General features: G+C 36.0%; 1 protein-coding gene and 1 long non-coding RNA gene across 7 annotated transcripts in view; one reads left to right on the top strand and one right to left on the bottom strand.

The window, feature by feature from the left end:
* LOC107995538 (LIM/homeobox protein Lhx9) overlaps positions 1-17,339 on the bottom strand; it is a 601,193-nt gene that overhangs the window by 109,000 nt on the left and 474,854 nt on the right. The gene's annotated exons all lie outside the window — the stretch shown is intronic.
* LOC133667109 (uncharacterized) lies at positions 1,078-2,844 on the top strand. Its single transcript, XR_009832267.1, has 2 exons — positions 1,078-1,724; positions 1,816-2,844. It is a non-coding gene; the product is annotated as an uncharacterized LOC133667109 (long non-coding RNA).

The raw sequence follows: 17,339 nt of genomic DNA, 5'->3' as shown, positions 1-17,339 counted from the left end.
AATAATTTCTTTTTTCGGACGGAAAAATTTCATTAAGAGGATAGAATTAATTCCCAAAGTTTTAGTACTTTCTTCGTGTTTTATATATAATTTCGTTTAATATTTCGTATTGATATTTATTATAGTTATTACATATTTGATGTTTAATTTACAACAGATGATTAAGATATTTAAAAATTTAAAATATTCATTTAAAAGAAAAGCAAGGAAAAATAAAATCAGTATATGTATTATATAGATCGATATTAGCGCCACTTGCCTATTAACTAGTTAGAAAATATTCATATCCTTGTTTATTTATGTATATTTATTAAATTATTCATTATTTATATTTTTTCAAATTGTTATATAAATACAATTTTCAACCTCTGATATTTTACATATTACATATTCACAACGTTTAATGTAAAATAAAAATATTGAAAATATTTCAATAGATCTGGTTCGAATAAATTATTAATTTTTACTTTGACTAAAGAAACCAATCTCTTACCAACATTTAGACCTCAAGTTCGTTTCTAAAAGTAGCTATGCATCGATTAGTCGACGACTTGCCTACAATCACGCGAAGCAAATTGCAAAGGAAACAAACACCGGTCGCAAAAAGTAAAACTTCAATTTGTAAGTTACAGGATACGCACGTAAGCACAGGTTTATAATTCATTTGAGATCATTATCCCATTACATTCTACGAATATCCGTTTATCCACTGATCTTCCTAATCACTTTAACAATATATAAAATGAAAAAATCAATACAGATTCATCCCTTGTAGTAAAGATACCTAATAAGCTTTTATCCAAAGTATCTATTTTCCCAAAGAGCAAAAAAAAAAAAAAAAACAAAAATTCAATACGTATAATTACAACTCCAATACCAAAGCTCTTGCATATTTCCAAGCTCGTTAAGAGGCTCCTTGAGAAACGATTGACTTAAAACTCTGCACCGTATCAATGCCTACGATCGGGATCGTTGCGTGCCACGCAACGAAACAAGTAGAAAGGTTCTCGTGAGCAAAGATCCTCGCGATATTTAATAAGGAAATATTTTAATCCGCAGCCAGTCCGCAGTGCGCAATGTGCCGCGAAATTAGGAGCGAGCGTCTATCGGTCAAGGTAAATGCGGCGCGCATTAGACAGGCTGCAAGTTGGCCAGGGATGAGACGAAGAGAGAGAGAGAGAGAGACGCGAGAAGGAAAGAGATAGGAGGAGGTGTAAGGGTGAAAGCGACAGAGAGGAGGACGAAATGGGAAATGGAGGGGGTAGGTAGGAGCCTAATTGGTCGAAATTAGCAAGTTTAGTCATTAGTGGAGTTTCCGGCGGTGGCGGTGGGTCCACTTGACTCCACTTCCTGGGAAAGGAAGGACGGAAGGAAGGAAGGTGTGTACAGCTACCATCGGTTACGCGGTGCCTGGATATGCTTCTGGACGTATCTACGTGTCTGTGTACGCGTTTGAATATACGTATATATATATGTGTGTATGTGTGTGTGTATACAAATGCTCGCTTTTGAACATATATACGAGTATGCGGGTATAAATGCATCCCGTAAGTAGGTATGGGTGACACCGGCCAAGTTTGCACGCGCGCCAGTCGGCGAGCAAGCGAAGCAGGCGCGAGTTGGGATACGTCACGGAGCACTTCGTGACCGCAAATAACTGTTTCCATTGGAATCCTGCGGTTTTACACCTTACCGCCGCCACGATATCAACGCCTTCACGCGTCGTATGTATTTAAACCGTATTACCACAGTTTTGAGTGGGTCACCCAGCCACTGCTTAAAAGTGAAATATTTTTTTTTTTTTTTTTTTTGAAGGAAGGAAGCGATTGAACGTGCATGTTCCGGGTCGAGGATGATTCTTCTATTCTATGTATTATTTTGGAAAAATGATAGATAGGAACGAGACAAAAAAGGGAGTAATTTGAGGGGGGATAATCAATTGAGAATGTATTTCTGCTCTTATTTGCAGGTTTGTAATACAAGAAAGGGAGGATTCATTGGATAAAATTACACGAACACAGGACACGTTGGAAGTTTGTGTCCTTTTCTTCAGTTTAGAAAAGAATGGATGAAATTTTATTTTGTTTTTTTGGATTGTTATTATTCTTCTGTTTCTAAAGCAGTGACATGTTTTATCAAATATGTTTGCAACTTACAAAAAAAGGAAAGACCAATATATATAAATAAATCAAATTAAATTGTCACAGAGTGATTTACATTAATTTTGCTTGCATAGTTTTCATTCAAATTCCAGTTAGTTTTGGATCTTGTATAATCAGAATAGGAAAATGCATTTTTCATAATATGATTTATGCAAGAATAAGAAAAATTTAGATTTATGTAAGACAGGTATTTCTAAAGCGTAGCCGTAAGACGAGTGTTTGCGACAGGGCAATTCGATAAATCTAGCGACACACGGTTAATACCCTGTATTTAGATTGTATTATCGCGGTCCAGTAAGTCAAGGATGCAAACGAACGTGTTCCCGATTCCTCGTATTTACCATGAAAACTTTTAACCAACATTTGGACCGGTGCCCACTCTGATGAGGACGTTTTACAGCCTAACTATTCGGACCCCTTCGTCCCGAATCTATCGTTCAAAAAGCTTTATATTAAATTTGATATTATGGACAAACTTTAATTTAAAAATTTAATCAGACAAAATTAATGTAATATTCATCGTGTAGACGTGAATTATATCATTTCAATAATTTAAAGAACGTTCTTTTCGTTTGTATTTTATCCAAAGATAATTAATCTCTTTTTACCAAAATATTGTATTTTACTCCTATTTAATATTTACTCAGAATAAAAATGTTAACTATTTAAAAAGCACAAAAAATTCGTTTTATTTTCTGCATTCTGTTTTTTACAGAAACTGCATTCTGTTTATTATGTAAGTTTGCCGAGGAACAAACAAGTTAATATAATGGGTATTCATTTAATTTTGCCAGCCAATTACGTGAAATGAGATTGTCACATAGATGTGAGATATGACTTCACGAAAATAATCGTATCGAATATTACACAAATTTTAAACAATATTGCATATATTTCATTCTCTCTCTCTCTCTTTCCCCCTCCCACCAACATCTCCATATTCTGCCTCATATCTCACTTCATCTAACTTCACTTCAAACTTAAATTGCTTACAACTTAACATAACTCAAGCCTAAACTTTTGTACATCCTCCCCTAAGAATCGATCCTACTAAAGGTTTGTCCCAAAAAATTATAATATCAACTCTTTACACTTTATATTTATATTTGATCCTCAACACAGATCGGAAAACCGCCCTCCACCTCTTCTTCCAGCTCGTCCGTCTGATGCCATTTTTTCCTTTTTTTCACATGTTGAAATCAGAATTCGGATCAATGCTCAATTCCCCCGTGGCCCCCCATTGTCCGCGGGAATGCACGCGCGCGCACCCCCTATATCAACAATGCACGTCCACGCGCGGAAACGGGGCATCAGCTGCCGCACGAGGGCCCTTAATTATTCTATTAAACAGGCCGCGGACTTATTGTAACGCGCGTGTTTGCGCGCGCGTGCGCGATGCAGGGAAGGGGGAGAATGGTGGGGTGTAAGTAGCAGGACTCCTCGCTGAATGGTGGCATAAATTTATTGTGTGGCCCGTGCAGGGGCCAGAGGAGAGGGAAAGCTGCTCGCCACGATTGTATCGCGGTATTGTGCGTTCGAAACGGAATGCCGGATCAATTCGTGAACGGATGCTCTTTTTTTTTCTTTCCTCCCCTCCTCCAACCCGAGCTCCACTCTCTCCTTTTACCCTGAAGGAAAGGAGGGAGGGAGGAAGGAAGGAAGGAACGTACGTGTAAGGGATGCCGATCAATTTAAACGACGACGAGCCCCGCGATTAGCCTCGTCCTATTCTGTTTACGCTCGTTTCTTTTGAGAGATGTGTGTGTTTTGGTCTAACGCGGTGATTTAGTGTGCGTATGTGTGCGTATTAGAAGGTTTGTGAAATGGTATGGAGAGTAATCCCTAACTGGGTTAAATTTAGAGATGGTTTGGGTGGTTCGTTACGGTTTTGATCGATGTAGAGTAGGGTGGAATGAGAAAATTAAAATTGTGTTTGCATTGTTTTTTGATAATATGACTTTTTATTTATTTTGAAATTTAATGTACGAATAATCGCTTGTTTTCCTTTTATTATTATTTTCTTTCCTCCAAGTATTGAGAAAGGGAACTGTGGGTCTGTTTTTAAATATATTCTTGGATTTCTTTTGGTGTTTATTTTTATATTATATTATCGTTTGTTATACTTCAAGTAATGAATTATCGATTCGAAATGAATTGAGTAAAACGATCTTTTAATTTAATGTATTCCTCGAAAATAAATAAAATGAATTAAATGTAAATTACTGAATAAAAATTTAAATGTGATTGAAAAATGGCAATTTTATTAACAAGCAAGTTTTTAGGCAAACTTTTATCGTCACAATTGGGCAAATGATAATTGGATAATTTCTGAATATCATTCCAATTTACTATTTTATTATTAACAGTGTTTTTTTTTCTTTTGCTTGGGATTGGACATGGTTAAGCAGATCGATACAGGCGGAGGCGACATTTTTGAAAACAGTTTTACGAGCGTCATAAAGCGACGTTATGCGTAATTCGAGTCGCGTCCTCAAAATTGATCCAATTGGGGTTGGCCAATTCAAACCGGTCCAATTTAGAGGGGGCTGTATCACAGATTTCTTATCGAAACCATTTTAAAACGAAATTATTGCGAATTGAACTCGAATGAATGTGGACCAGTTTATAATTTTATAAATGTATACGAACTATCCCTGTTTCGACAACAAAGAATATCACGAGAAATTAGATAAGATTTAAATTAACAAAGAATATAAATCGTTTAAATATTAGAAATTAAATTATAGGAAGAAAGAGACAGATCCATTTTTGATAACTTTTGAATCATTTCACGTAATAAAGTCTATACTTTGTAAAATACGTATATCTAAAGAAATGAAAAGCCATGAAAATATAAAAACGCAAATCTACCTTTTCTCATTTCATTTAAGAAAACATTACTATTAAATTTTATATCAATTTCATTAATACGTTATATAAAAATACATTTCTTTTCAATTGTATTTCCTCTTTCGTTACAAAATCCCCATTTAAAAAATTAAGACGAAGAAACTTACTTAACATACTTAAAAAAAAAATCTAAAAAACGTAAATAAATAAATTCCAAAAAGAAGAGAAAAAAGAAGCGTGCTTTCAGCATGCTTGGAATGTTTTACCCAGACGATTTGGCCAAAGAGCGAAGAATCATCGGTGGAAAAAATGGACCAAAGGGGGATGGTTGCGCAGGGGGTTATCAGTTTTACAGCGTTGTTTCGATCGGCGTTGCAGAAATCGGCCGTGCAATTTTCTTTCCCGCTCGAGGAATATTTGCGCGGTGAAGAGGTTTCTGAGGGGGGAAAGGGCATCCACGGCGTTCTCAGCGGCCACGTGATTGGTCGTAAACGCCAAAAATATGCGCCGATTGGCCGGTCGTCCGGCTAGTTTTATGGTAGCGCGCACCATGCCGGCCAAGTTTTATGGTTAATTTTTGCAATTTTGTAATTGCCTCGTGCCCCCGCAGGCAAACTGCAACAACGTTTACCCTCTCTCTTCTCTCTCTTCCCTTCTTTCTCCCGATATAATCCATCGCTCGTTTCCGCCTTTCTTTCTCCGACTCGTTTAGTTCCGTTTCGTTTCAACGACGATCGAGCGCATCAGGGATACTCTCCTCTTCCTTCTTCTTTTCTCACGTCTCGCACACTCATTAGCGATGGCTGTGACGCTTCTCGAACAGAGTTTAATTCTTGTGGTGGCAAAGAATTACTGAGTCGTGGATATTTGTTTTGAAATTTTTATAAATGGACAATTGTCATAGGATTAGAGAATTATCATAGATATATGTATGTATGTATTGTTTGTTTGAAAAGGATGTTTTGCAAACATATGCGTATCTCAAAAAGTAGAATTCCAATTCTAGAGGATAATTTTGTAATATTTATTGCTACATATTAGAAGGCTTTTTAGTATATCATTATACCATTGAAAGTTTTTTCTTAATTCGAAAAATTGCTCAAAATGATACGTTTAGAGATAAGCGTATCCAATTCTAGATTATTATTAATTAAACATTTTAATGCAAAATTAAAAAGAAGAGCGATTCAATTCAATAAATAATTTTACAAGATAAAAATTACGGACAATTTCTTTCTCTTTCCTGATTCAACTCATCAGATCAATTATTATACTTGCGACATGCTTAATCCCCTCACTAGCGTCCACAACGTTCATTCTTTTCCCTCTTTATCCCTCAACATCCCTTTAATAATTAATAAATCGTATACCACACGAACTGTTTCTTCCCTAACTCGACTCATCAGATCAATAATACTTGCTTAATCCCATCACTATCGTTCCTTTCAACATCAACTTTTAACCACCAATAAATATACCACACCAACCAGTTTCCCTCTCTTCCCTGACTCATCAGATCAATCACACTTGCGACATGCTTAATCCCATCACTATCGTCCAACGATATTCGTCCCTTTCCCTCCTCATTCCTCAACATCATCGTTTAACAGTTAATAAATCGTGCACCACCAACATCAACCGTTTCTTCTTTCTATTCCCTGGCTCAACTTATCAGATCAACTATTACAACGCGACGCGCTTGATCCCATCACTAGCCCCGGAACAACACTCGTTCCCTTCCCATAGAGGGATAATATCCTCGTGGAACGGGCTCGCGATAAATTATCCCGCGGCGTGTATGCGCGCGATGCACCGATCCAACTCGCATCGGCGCCGGCCGGCGAGTTAACCGTTCGGCCAAAGTAATTATAGCAAGTCAACGCGCCGCGCGGCGCAACACGTGGCCGCTGATTATCGAAATGTCGGCTTACTTGGTCCGCCGATGGAATCGCGTTTCACGCGTTGCGGTTTCCGCGTACACTGTCCCGCGCACCGCGGGGCTTCTAGATCGCGTTGGAAAGAATCGACCCGGAAAATGGCCGATTCGGGTTTCAAGCTGGGGACGAAACGGCTCGCTTTGTTCTTGGATAAATGGATTGGCGTTATGAGAATTCGGGATTACAGGGAATTATACGCGTTTGATCGCTCGTGTCGACCGGTTTCTTGTTGCTTGTGGTTTGATGGAATAATTATATTATACGTGAAGTTTTTGGATCTTTTGGAAATGTTTTTGAAGATTTTATTGCGATTAAGAGGGAAAAGATTCTTGTTTGGATCGTATTGAAAAATTGTAATACTATTTTTGACAATACTATGTTTTATTTTGTAATTTTAATTTTTTTGATCCTGCTACCTTAACGATTTAAGATAAACTTAATGTACAGTTGTTTTATTCGTTAAATATAATCTTTTTTATATTACATATTTTTTTTCATTAGAAATTTCTTTTCATATGATGCAACTGTTTCAAAGATTAAATTCTGAAATTAATTGCCTAAGGTAATACTCAATTCTTTCAAAATTTAGAACAGTATATTATACAATATAATTTTTGCAAGAATTTTTTAAGGTTATTACAGTTTTTATAATGCGGCTGATACGGAGAAAAAAATGAAATATAACGTTACGTTATATTAACTTATAAATACAAGATAATTAAATAAACCTTTTGTTGCGAACACTACATACGGAACTAAAATAAAATAATAACATTAAATTGTAATATTAAACGAATATTTCAAAAGTAATTTGATCTCTCAAGCGATTATCATTATATATACACGCATTATGGAAATTCTTATATTACGTTATTTTATTCGACATATTTTTCCAGAATAATACAATATAATAAAAAATACAAAATTAATACAATAATACGACATAAAAAAAGAAGGATTAACACAATAATAATAAAAATGACAACAACGAAAAATTCCTCCCTTCACGATAGAATCCATCTTCCATTCCATTCGAAGAGATTTGAAATGATCCAACCGTCTACAAGATCCTCCATCCTCTCAAATTAATCATCGCACACATCCCGAAAAAAATCTTGAATCACAAACCAAGGACACGGAAAGATTGAGCGCCAGTTTTCGCGATCGATCCATTCATCACCAAGTTTCGCCGTCAACTGATTAGGAACGATAAGGGTTGCCCGCTTTTTAGAAATTCCATCGTGATCCACCGGGTGTGTAGCCAATTTTGCCGGTGCGCCCGTAGTAAAGTAATGATTTCAATTTCGCGAGATCGCTGCCGCCGGTTACGAAGGGTTTCTCGCCCACGCGCCCCTCCACCTCTCTCCCCTCCCCCCCCTCTCTCTCTCGCTCCCTCCTTCCCTCTCCCCGCTCGAGGATTTGGATTAAGCGACTAAGGAAATTCAATATCAGTGGCTGAGATGGGCACATAAAATTACTGACTGCCACTTCGCCTTAATTTGCGCAGTAAAGTTTCCCCTCTCCGCGCCACCCTCCCCACTCTACACGGGGACCGGCGTGCCGCGTTCCCGTGTAAAACTAAGGGATTATGATTCGGTTATTGGCTCGGGCCGCGTTTCGCTGCGTAATTCGACGAAATTTCCAACGGCCAATCCCTCCTCGCCGATGAAATACGAGGGTCTTGTTACGTTTCCGGACGGCTCCACGCCACCACCCCGCAGTTTCCCTCTTTCTTTAGTTATATAGAGTATGGAACGCGCGAGATATTCACGGAAAACGGTGATGGATGTTCGATGTAGACGATAATTTTTAATATCATTGGCGTTTATTATTTTTGAATTAAAAAAGTGACATTAAGTGTTAAGGTAAATAAAAAATTCTTTACTTGGAAATCGAGAAAATTATCGAAGATTTGATTGGATTTGAATGTGGAAAGATTCACGAGTATCGATAAAAATAATTTTATAATTGAATAACATGTTTAATAATTCGAATACCGAGTATGAGATGATATATCACAATATAAACTTATATACATATTACGGATTTTCTTATAAGTAATCTATTTCTAATAATTTTTAATAGTAAAATTTTCTAAATCTTGGTTGATTGTCGACATGACATTTCAAAAGCAAGGAACATCTGGTGGAAGAAGAGTTTCCTTAAGAATTACCCTCCCTCTCCCCCAGTTACAGCTATTTCTCAACGACCTTGTCAATTGACGATCGTCAAACAGAGGGAAAAAATCGAAACGTGACAAAAGATGGAGAGCTGCAATAAAGTGCGTCACAGACCGGAAAGAGTGTTTCAACGTCGGTAATTTACAAACCTAATGACGGTAGCGGCCAGCGTGGACCCGGAAAATCCGTCCATAAATTCCAATTTATAACCAAACAACCCTCGAAACTGTGCACGCAAAACCGACCATGTGCAAAATCATCCAAAGACTATGCACCTCGACACTCAAGATGTTTCGAACCGCGCCTCCTCTTCCAGAAGAATCTTCTGGAGGAGTAGACGAGTAGAGAGGCAGGGGTTGCACACACCCTCGGACGTTGGCAATGCGTCACTGGTATCAGTTTATCAGATGCTGAGGATGACTGTGGCAGCTGTTACTCGGAGATATGGTAATTTTACGGAAAGAAAGTGGAACAGGGGATTGAAAACCAAAATACAATGGGGGATGGAAGAGAAGGAAGCGAGGAACCGAGAGAGAAGCCAGGCTGGGGTCTGATTGTGAAAACGAGGACGTAGTGAGGGTAAGACGAGTAATATCTGTCAAACACATATTTTTTTCAGGATTTATCACGGCTTCGTCACCAATTTTGGTTCGTAACCAATTTAATTTCTTAACCACAACCCCTGTAAGATATTCGATGGGAAATTTTGCGTTTCGGCGAATTTATTATAAACGAGAGATTTAAGCTGATTTTTCCTTCCTTCTTTTTTATTCTATTTTATTCTTCCATTATTTTTAATTTCTTTGCTACAGAAATTGAATTATAGAGAAGATAGGAATACATGGGATACTCTTTTCGTTTTTGATTTAAGATATTTTTTATGTATGAAATGTATAAGTTTTGAGAGAGATAAATTATAAAGCTTGTTTAATAAACAAGTTTTAATGCAATAATCGAATATAACGATAAAATTTATTTTATTTTATTTCACAATCACGTTATTTCGTTCTGGGCAATTACAATGGATCCATAATAAATACAGTTTTTTAAGCTTTTCGTTTTATTTCAAATTTAATCTTGCCACATGAATGAACGTTTAACACCTGTTTTATTATATTATTCATTTTACAACAAATTTTAATTGTCTCGTACTAATTTTGTTACTATATCAAAAAACGATATACACGATATTTTACGATTATTGCAATAAAATATAATCTGATCTTTTAAAAATCAAAACAATATCACCCATGTAATAATAAGTTCCATCGAAATACGTAGATATTTATATACACCAAATATTAGACCTCACATTCCTCCATCACCTTCCCTATTCTCTTATTTAAATCAAAAAACGACACGTAATACCGATCGCGCCATCGAGTCAATTACTTCCAACCCTCTTTTTTTTCTTCTTTTTCCCGCCCCCTCAAAGAACTAAGTCATCCAGATCACGTTACCCAAGTGCAATCGAGACTAACTACTACCGCACCCTCCCCCAATTATAACGACCAGCCAGCAACATCCTAATTGCATCGCATCGCGCGATGACACGCTAATTGTAAATCCCTCTAACGACGAGCTCACGTGATCACCCTTCACGTGGAAGAGAAAAAGGAATAAAGAAAAGAAAGAAAGAAAAAAAAGAAAGGAAGGAATCCGCCGAAGCTTTATTGCCGGATGACGAAGAGAACAGGATCCTTAACGTGCCTTCATCGTATTAATTTGCCCAGCGAGACGACAAAGAGCCCGAAGTCCTTAAAGAGCCGAGCGCTTCCTCCTTTCTCCACGGCCACCCCTTCTAATCAATGTTTCTCTTTTCCTGCATTCCCCGCCTTTGCATCCCTCCAGTCTCACCCTCCCCCCTCCTTTCCCTCCCTCCGTGTCGCTTAATACAATTCCACACTCCCCCTTTCCCTCTCCCCCTCTTCCTCTCTCTCTCTCTCTCTCCCTTTCCCCTCCGCCACGCATCTGCCCGTACGCGGGAATAATAAAACTCTTTTCAGCAGATGCAATCCGGCATGACGTTGCTCCTGGATCGCCTCGTGCCGGCTTACAACATTTGTCGGTTCTCAGCTTACGATTTGCGCGCGAATAAGTATGCGAGGACGTCGCGAAGCGGTGTACAGTGATCGAATTTCGGGAGAGAGAGAGAGAGAGAGAAAGAGAGAGAGAGAGCTTAATCAAAATGTTTCCTATAAACGTGTTTTGAACACGTTTATAGGAAAGGGCAAAATATGGAAATATGCGTTTTTACGAAAATTCGTGGAGAGGGATTTTCTAGGTCGTTGATTAATTCGATTCTAAAATCGAAATTGCTTCTGCGTTTTGGGGTTTTCAATTTTGTTCATTCTTGAAATTCCAAGATCGCCGAAGTTTGAAATATTCCTGGCACTGATTTGGATAAAATCCTTTGCAAATAATTTACTCGATAAAGTGTAGTAATCAAATTTAAAGCAATATGCTTATTTTAAGATATGTAATGATCATTAATGATAGCTTAAAAGAAAGTCAATTCAACGATTCAAATATACGTAATCTACTTTATATTTTCGATAAAACAAATCATTATAACTCTTATAATTAGGAATAATCATCAATAATAATCAAATGTAATTTTGATTTAAGATCTTACACAAAAAAAAAAGATTGCGTTTTGATTTCTATCGAATAAAAAATTGACATTCTCCTTTTTTCGTATTTAAATGTCACAAAGTTTTAAATTGTAAATAAAAAAAAAAAAAAAATAGAACGAAAAAAAGGGAAGTTGATGAGGAAATTGAGGGGAGGAAAGTCGAAGGAACGAGGAAGGTAACCAACCGACGTGCGTGCACACGTCGAGGGTGCAATTGAACGTCCTGCGGCGTTCGTTTACGAAACAGGAAATAATAACGCATTACCAACGACAGCTGCGATATTATCCTGAATTGAAGTGTTATTCGAGGGTCCGTGGAAAATTGGAGAGGGGGACATGGGGACGTCTTTGTGGGATGGGAAGCCCACGATGACGATCGCATCGCTCCGTTTGGATGGAAGTGGATGGAGTCAATCATGGCAATTTGTCGTCACTCGCGAGAATTTATGGCTGTGTGCAGGTTGCGAAGGAGAAGAGGTAATAGTTTTTTTTATACGTTATCCTCGTGCACAAACGCGTATGTAAATTGCTTTACTTTAAAATATCTTTTAATTATCTTAGGATAAATAAATTATTTTAGATTTATTATTAGATATAGCTACGAGGAATTGTTAGTGAATCAAACTAGGAAGATTTCGTAACTACGAATCACTCGTAATCATGAAGAGAATTAGTTAATTAAGGATAAATTCAGTGACATGGTATCAAGTGTGAAATGAAATTCGAGGGTTCCAATGAATTAGATTTGATAAGAATCTAACGATTAAAAGATTCTGCAGAAATGATTTAATTAGAAAAATCAAATTGCGAGAATAAAAGAATGAATTCGAAAAATAAAATATATAAATAAATAAAAAATCGAAAAATACTAGGTGAGATATTTAAATTATGAAAGATAATGTAACAAAGAATAAAAAAGTTCGACAATTTATTTTCTACATTATTATATTATAAAATATTCTTCTCACTGTATTTTTGTAAAAATATATTATCAATATTTTAAAAAAATTTCTTAACATCTAAGCATCTTAAATTCGTTTAAAAGAACTTTATAAATTGCTCTCCTCTCCATCAGTAATAACAAGAAAAAATACGAAAAAATATATTGATTATTCGCTTAGTTAGTAGAAAAGTTATGTCGATTTTTGATTCCAATAAAACGAACAATGCCAAAATGGGTGGCATGTCGCTGTTCATTTTACGAGGGTGATATTTTATGTTCACAAACTAGTCCAGTTTAGTGATCAATTTAGATGAAACAATTCGGCATTGTTTTCAACCAGTCAAATAAATTAGAAGCTATAAATGTAACTATTCCTATAAAAAATATTCCCTCTATTTATTTTACCAAATTTCATTGATTGATTTTTCATTGATCATTTAAAGATAAACGATGAAATTTATCTACAATAAAGAATTGCATGGACACATAATATACTACATGATATAATTTCAATATTTACAAAAATTGAATATACATTAACTATCATGCACAGTAAATTTGTTTCCAGTTATGCAACTTACATTCCTCGTTCTAATCTATTTCCCTTTCAAAAGCTTCAAACGAATCAAAATAATAAAAAAGAAAAATCCATATCTCGTTATCTTATCCTCTCTCTTTCTCTCTCTCTCTCGAAGAATAACATCTACTTTCAAGATCTCATCCAAAAATGTCTAATCACAGCTTATCGAATCATTCGTAAAACTTTTTTAGTCCTCGCTTGAAATTCATCCTCATTCCAAAAAAATAACACAGATATATATATAAAAAAAAAAGAAGAAGAGAAAAAAGGAACCAACTATAATAGGGATAGATTCGAATGATATTAAAGATATATCTCACGAACGGTATAAAGCACGGGATCTGGAAAATGGGGTACGACCTTCTACGCCGGTCCGCTTAATGGTTAATAATTATCTGCCACAGCCACGAGAGCACGTAACGATGTTTATCTTTAAACCCATTCCACTTCGAACTTCTATTACTAAATAAAAGATCCTTTCACCTCGATAACGGGGCTCTCTCGTGAGCGCGCGCACACACCCACGAGCACACCAACAACCTCGGCTTCCCTATGTGTGCCCGCCTATGAAATTATCCCGTGTGTATCCGTAAATCTCCCCCGATTCCTACGATTCTCTTCGTCGTTAATGAGTAATTAGTGCTCGAATGGCAATTAACGACGAGAGAGAGAGAGAAAGAGAGAGAGAGAGTCGAGCTGCGCAAAAGAGAGGAGGGGATTATTCGTGAAAAAGGAAACGAGAAGAAAAAAGCAAATGAGAAGAGAGAAAGGGAATGAAAAAGAGAGAGAGAAAGAGGGGGGTTCGCGAGAAGCAGCCATCGAAACGTCGAGTTCGTGATACAACCACGCTGGCGCAACGAGAGCTACGTGACCCCCCCTTGTATACCTGTTCGCCTCGTAATTAGTTGGAATCGACGAATTAAAAAAAACTAAAACAAAAAAAAACGAAATGGAAGAGAGAGAAAGAAGGAGAGAGAGGGGAAAAAGGGAAGAAAAGAGAGAAGAAGAAGAAGAAGGGAACAAGAGAGGGCCTACGTTTCCTGTTTATACGTGGAAAACTCACGGTTTGGCCAGCAACATCGGACAAAATTTTAATTAATCCGGAGAGCTTATTAGTTTGAGTGCCGACAAGAACCTGGGCTGGATCGAGTCGAGAACAATTTCCAAGTTGGGCGGGCAGGGGGATGAAAAGGGCTCCGTTTCTCCTATGGCTGGTGGTACAATCGACCGAGCAACCGGCCAACGGGGACAGGAGGAAAAGAAGTAGAAAAAAAAAAGGCTCTCGAGTTGAGAAAGCGCGTGATACGAACCAGGCACACGTGATATTCCAATGAGTCTTTCTGTTCCACTGTATTTTCTTCATTTGCCATTGGCCGAAATACACGCGTATTCTTCTTTCTCGAGTGAAGAGGATATAATAAGTAATATTGTATATTATTTTAAGAGTTAAATAACGAGGCAATTTAAACATATATCACGCATATGCGTGTTCAGATTGCGCTTCTTACAGAATTTTTGTTTAGAATGAATTAATGAATGATTAATGAAATATGGATTAAATTAAGATTCTTATTATTGTTTGGATTAACAAATATTTGAATACTTGAGATTAAGAGTAACAAATGAGAGTTTTTGATGAAGTCTCTATATTCATCACATTCTTTTTGGCAAGAAAATATTTTCGTTCACAAATCTAATATTCATTGCCAAAGTTTCTTATTGTATTTAATAAAAGTTAAATTTTTACTTAAATAAAGTATTTCATTTATCTGAATAAATGAAATTGAGACTAAAAATTGAGACTTTGGTTATTCTTTGTTTTCATTTTTTATTGAAAAAATTGAATCTATATGCATCCATTCTTCATGGCATATTCATAATGTTTGAAACTGATTGAAAAAAGAGAAATACTACGAAATTAAATACCGCATTCAATATATTATTTGGATAATTATCTTATGGTCGTTGTGTGAAAAAATAATCAAACGTATATCACATACAATCTGCTTATAGCAGATCAAAGAAACTTTCTTCTTATGTCATATCTTAGATTTAATTTTTTTAAATAAATGTTTGCATACAGCATACAGCAAGATAAACATTTCAGAATAATGATTGATTAAATGACAAACATCAAAACTGAATATCATCCTTTAATCGTTTTCTGTTTTCTTCCAGATCAAATTTTTCTCATAAAAGAGAAACATTTATATTTTTGCAAGAGATAATTTTTGCAAAAGAGAGATTTTTTTACACAAATTTTGGCAGGTTTTCAAACAACAAAATCAAAAAGCCTTGTGAAAAATTAATTTGAATATTTTTCATAATATTCAGAAAGATTATAGAAGAAAAATCAATCGATGGCTTTGGTCACTTTCCTCCATCACCATCTCCATTTTGGAGGGCCACGTGTCGGATCAAAAGGGGGGGGAGTGTATGATATTGAAGCACACGTTCGTTGTAACGCGTAAACGCTTTGTCACGCGGTTAATTATTATCGCTGGTATCCAACATATTATTATTATGCATATTACAGCAGTGTGGAAGGATAAAAGGAAATATTAATAGGGTCTACGTACTGGTAGCATTTATTGATCGACCAGCGGTATGCCCGGCCTGTCGTATGCGTTTTCCCGTGCATGGATCACTGCTATTGCTGTCTGTAACTTCGATATTAATATGCTTGGTATTATCGAGACGCCTGGCAAACCGGGATTCAATGAGTGTAATGAAGCTTTATAATTTATCGGAATTGAATAAACGACAAGCCCCTCTTGAGAATTGATACTGCTTCCCTACTTCCTTTCCGTATTATTCCACCGAAAAATGCAATATTTTACGCTCGAAACTTTGACGCTTCTGATTCAGTTAATTTTCGAGAGATTCGACACAATTTTTCCGAAATAATCGCTCTTATCGTTATATTAACACGTTGCATATTCGGAGACGTGAAAACATACTCGAATTAAATTTCCATTGCAACGATATAATTTTATGACAATACAAGTGAACAATAAGATAAACTCGTATCTACTGGTGACATCACCGGTAATATAAAGTGTTTATATTAGGTGGAAGCGAATAAAATTCATGTTCTTTTTCTTGAAATTTGAATTCGATATATTGTTAATTAAAAAGTTTGCGATGAAAGAAGGATATATATTTATTTATAATAGTGTTGAAAAAATTAAAGAAAAATTGCTTATAAAATTATTGACTAAAATTATTGATTTAATATTAAAGAACGGAATACAAATGAAAAATATATTTATTTATTATTTGATAATAATAATTATTGAGCTGATAAGTTTTTTATCTCGATTATTTGTTGTTAAATAAATAAATGATAAAACAACTTGTTAATTTAATAATTGATCGATAAGTTTTCGATCTCTTGATAAATCTTTATTTCGAAATAATTAATTTTTGTTGCCGGCAAAACGATAAAGCACACGATTGATTGATTTATTATTCCTTTAGTAATAAAAAATGCGAAAAGAATTCAAACTTATACGTATTTTTATTCCAAACTTAATCCTAATTAAATCTGTAATGAATTATCCATTTTTGAACAGCACTTATATCACATAACATAGAATTTATTTTTTAAATACAATACATGTAATAATATACAAAAAACTGTGTCAAAAATATATTTTGCTGAATTCAATTATTATTTAAGAAGAATAAATTCGTACAAATTATGCTTCATTGAATATTAAAATATTCCAAATTATTGATCTCAAGTAATCGAATCACTCTTACATCTTTCCTTAACCTTTCCCCCTCATCTCTTATTTCAATTTCTCACTTGTTAAAATTACTCGGCAAACGAAATCGAAAATAAGATCTGAACAAGAGTCTTGTCGATCAACGTGATGAGAAACATGGTGGATGGTTGAAAAAGTTCTCGAGAATCTTGAGAACGACGAAAGGCGGGAACGGCGTGGAAGGAAACCGAGCGAACGAGTCCTGGATCAGGCGATTAACGAGCGTCACATTCGTCAAACCGTGGCCAAAGCCACCGGGTGATACGTGTAACGAGCTAATTA

The sequence above is a fragment of the Apis cerana genome, linkage group LG12 (genome assembly GCF_029169275.1).
Source record: "Apis cerana isolate GH-2021 linkage group LG12, AcerK_1.0, whole genome shotgun sequence".
NCBI classification, from domain to species: Eukaryota; Metazoa; Arthropoda; class Insecta; order Hymenoptera; family Apidae; genus Apis; species Apis cerana.
Note: the sequence above shows the minus strand (reverse complement) of the source record. Positions and strands in the feature narration are given on the sequence as shown.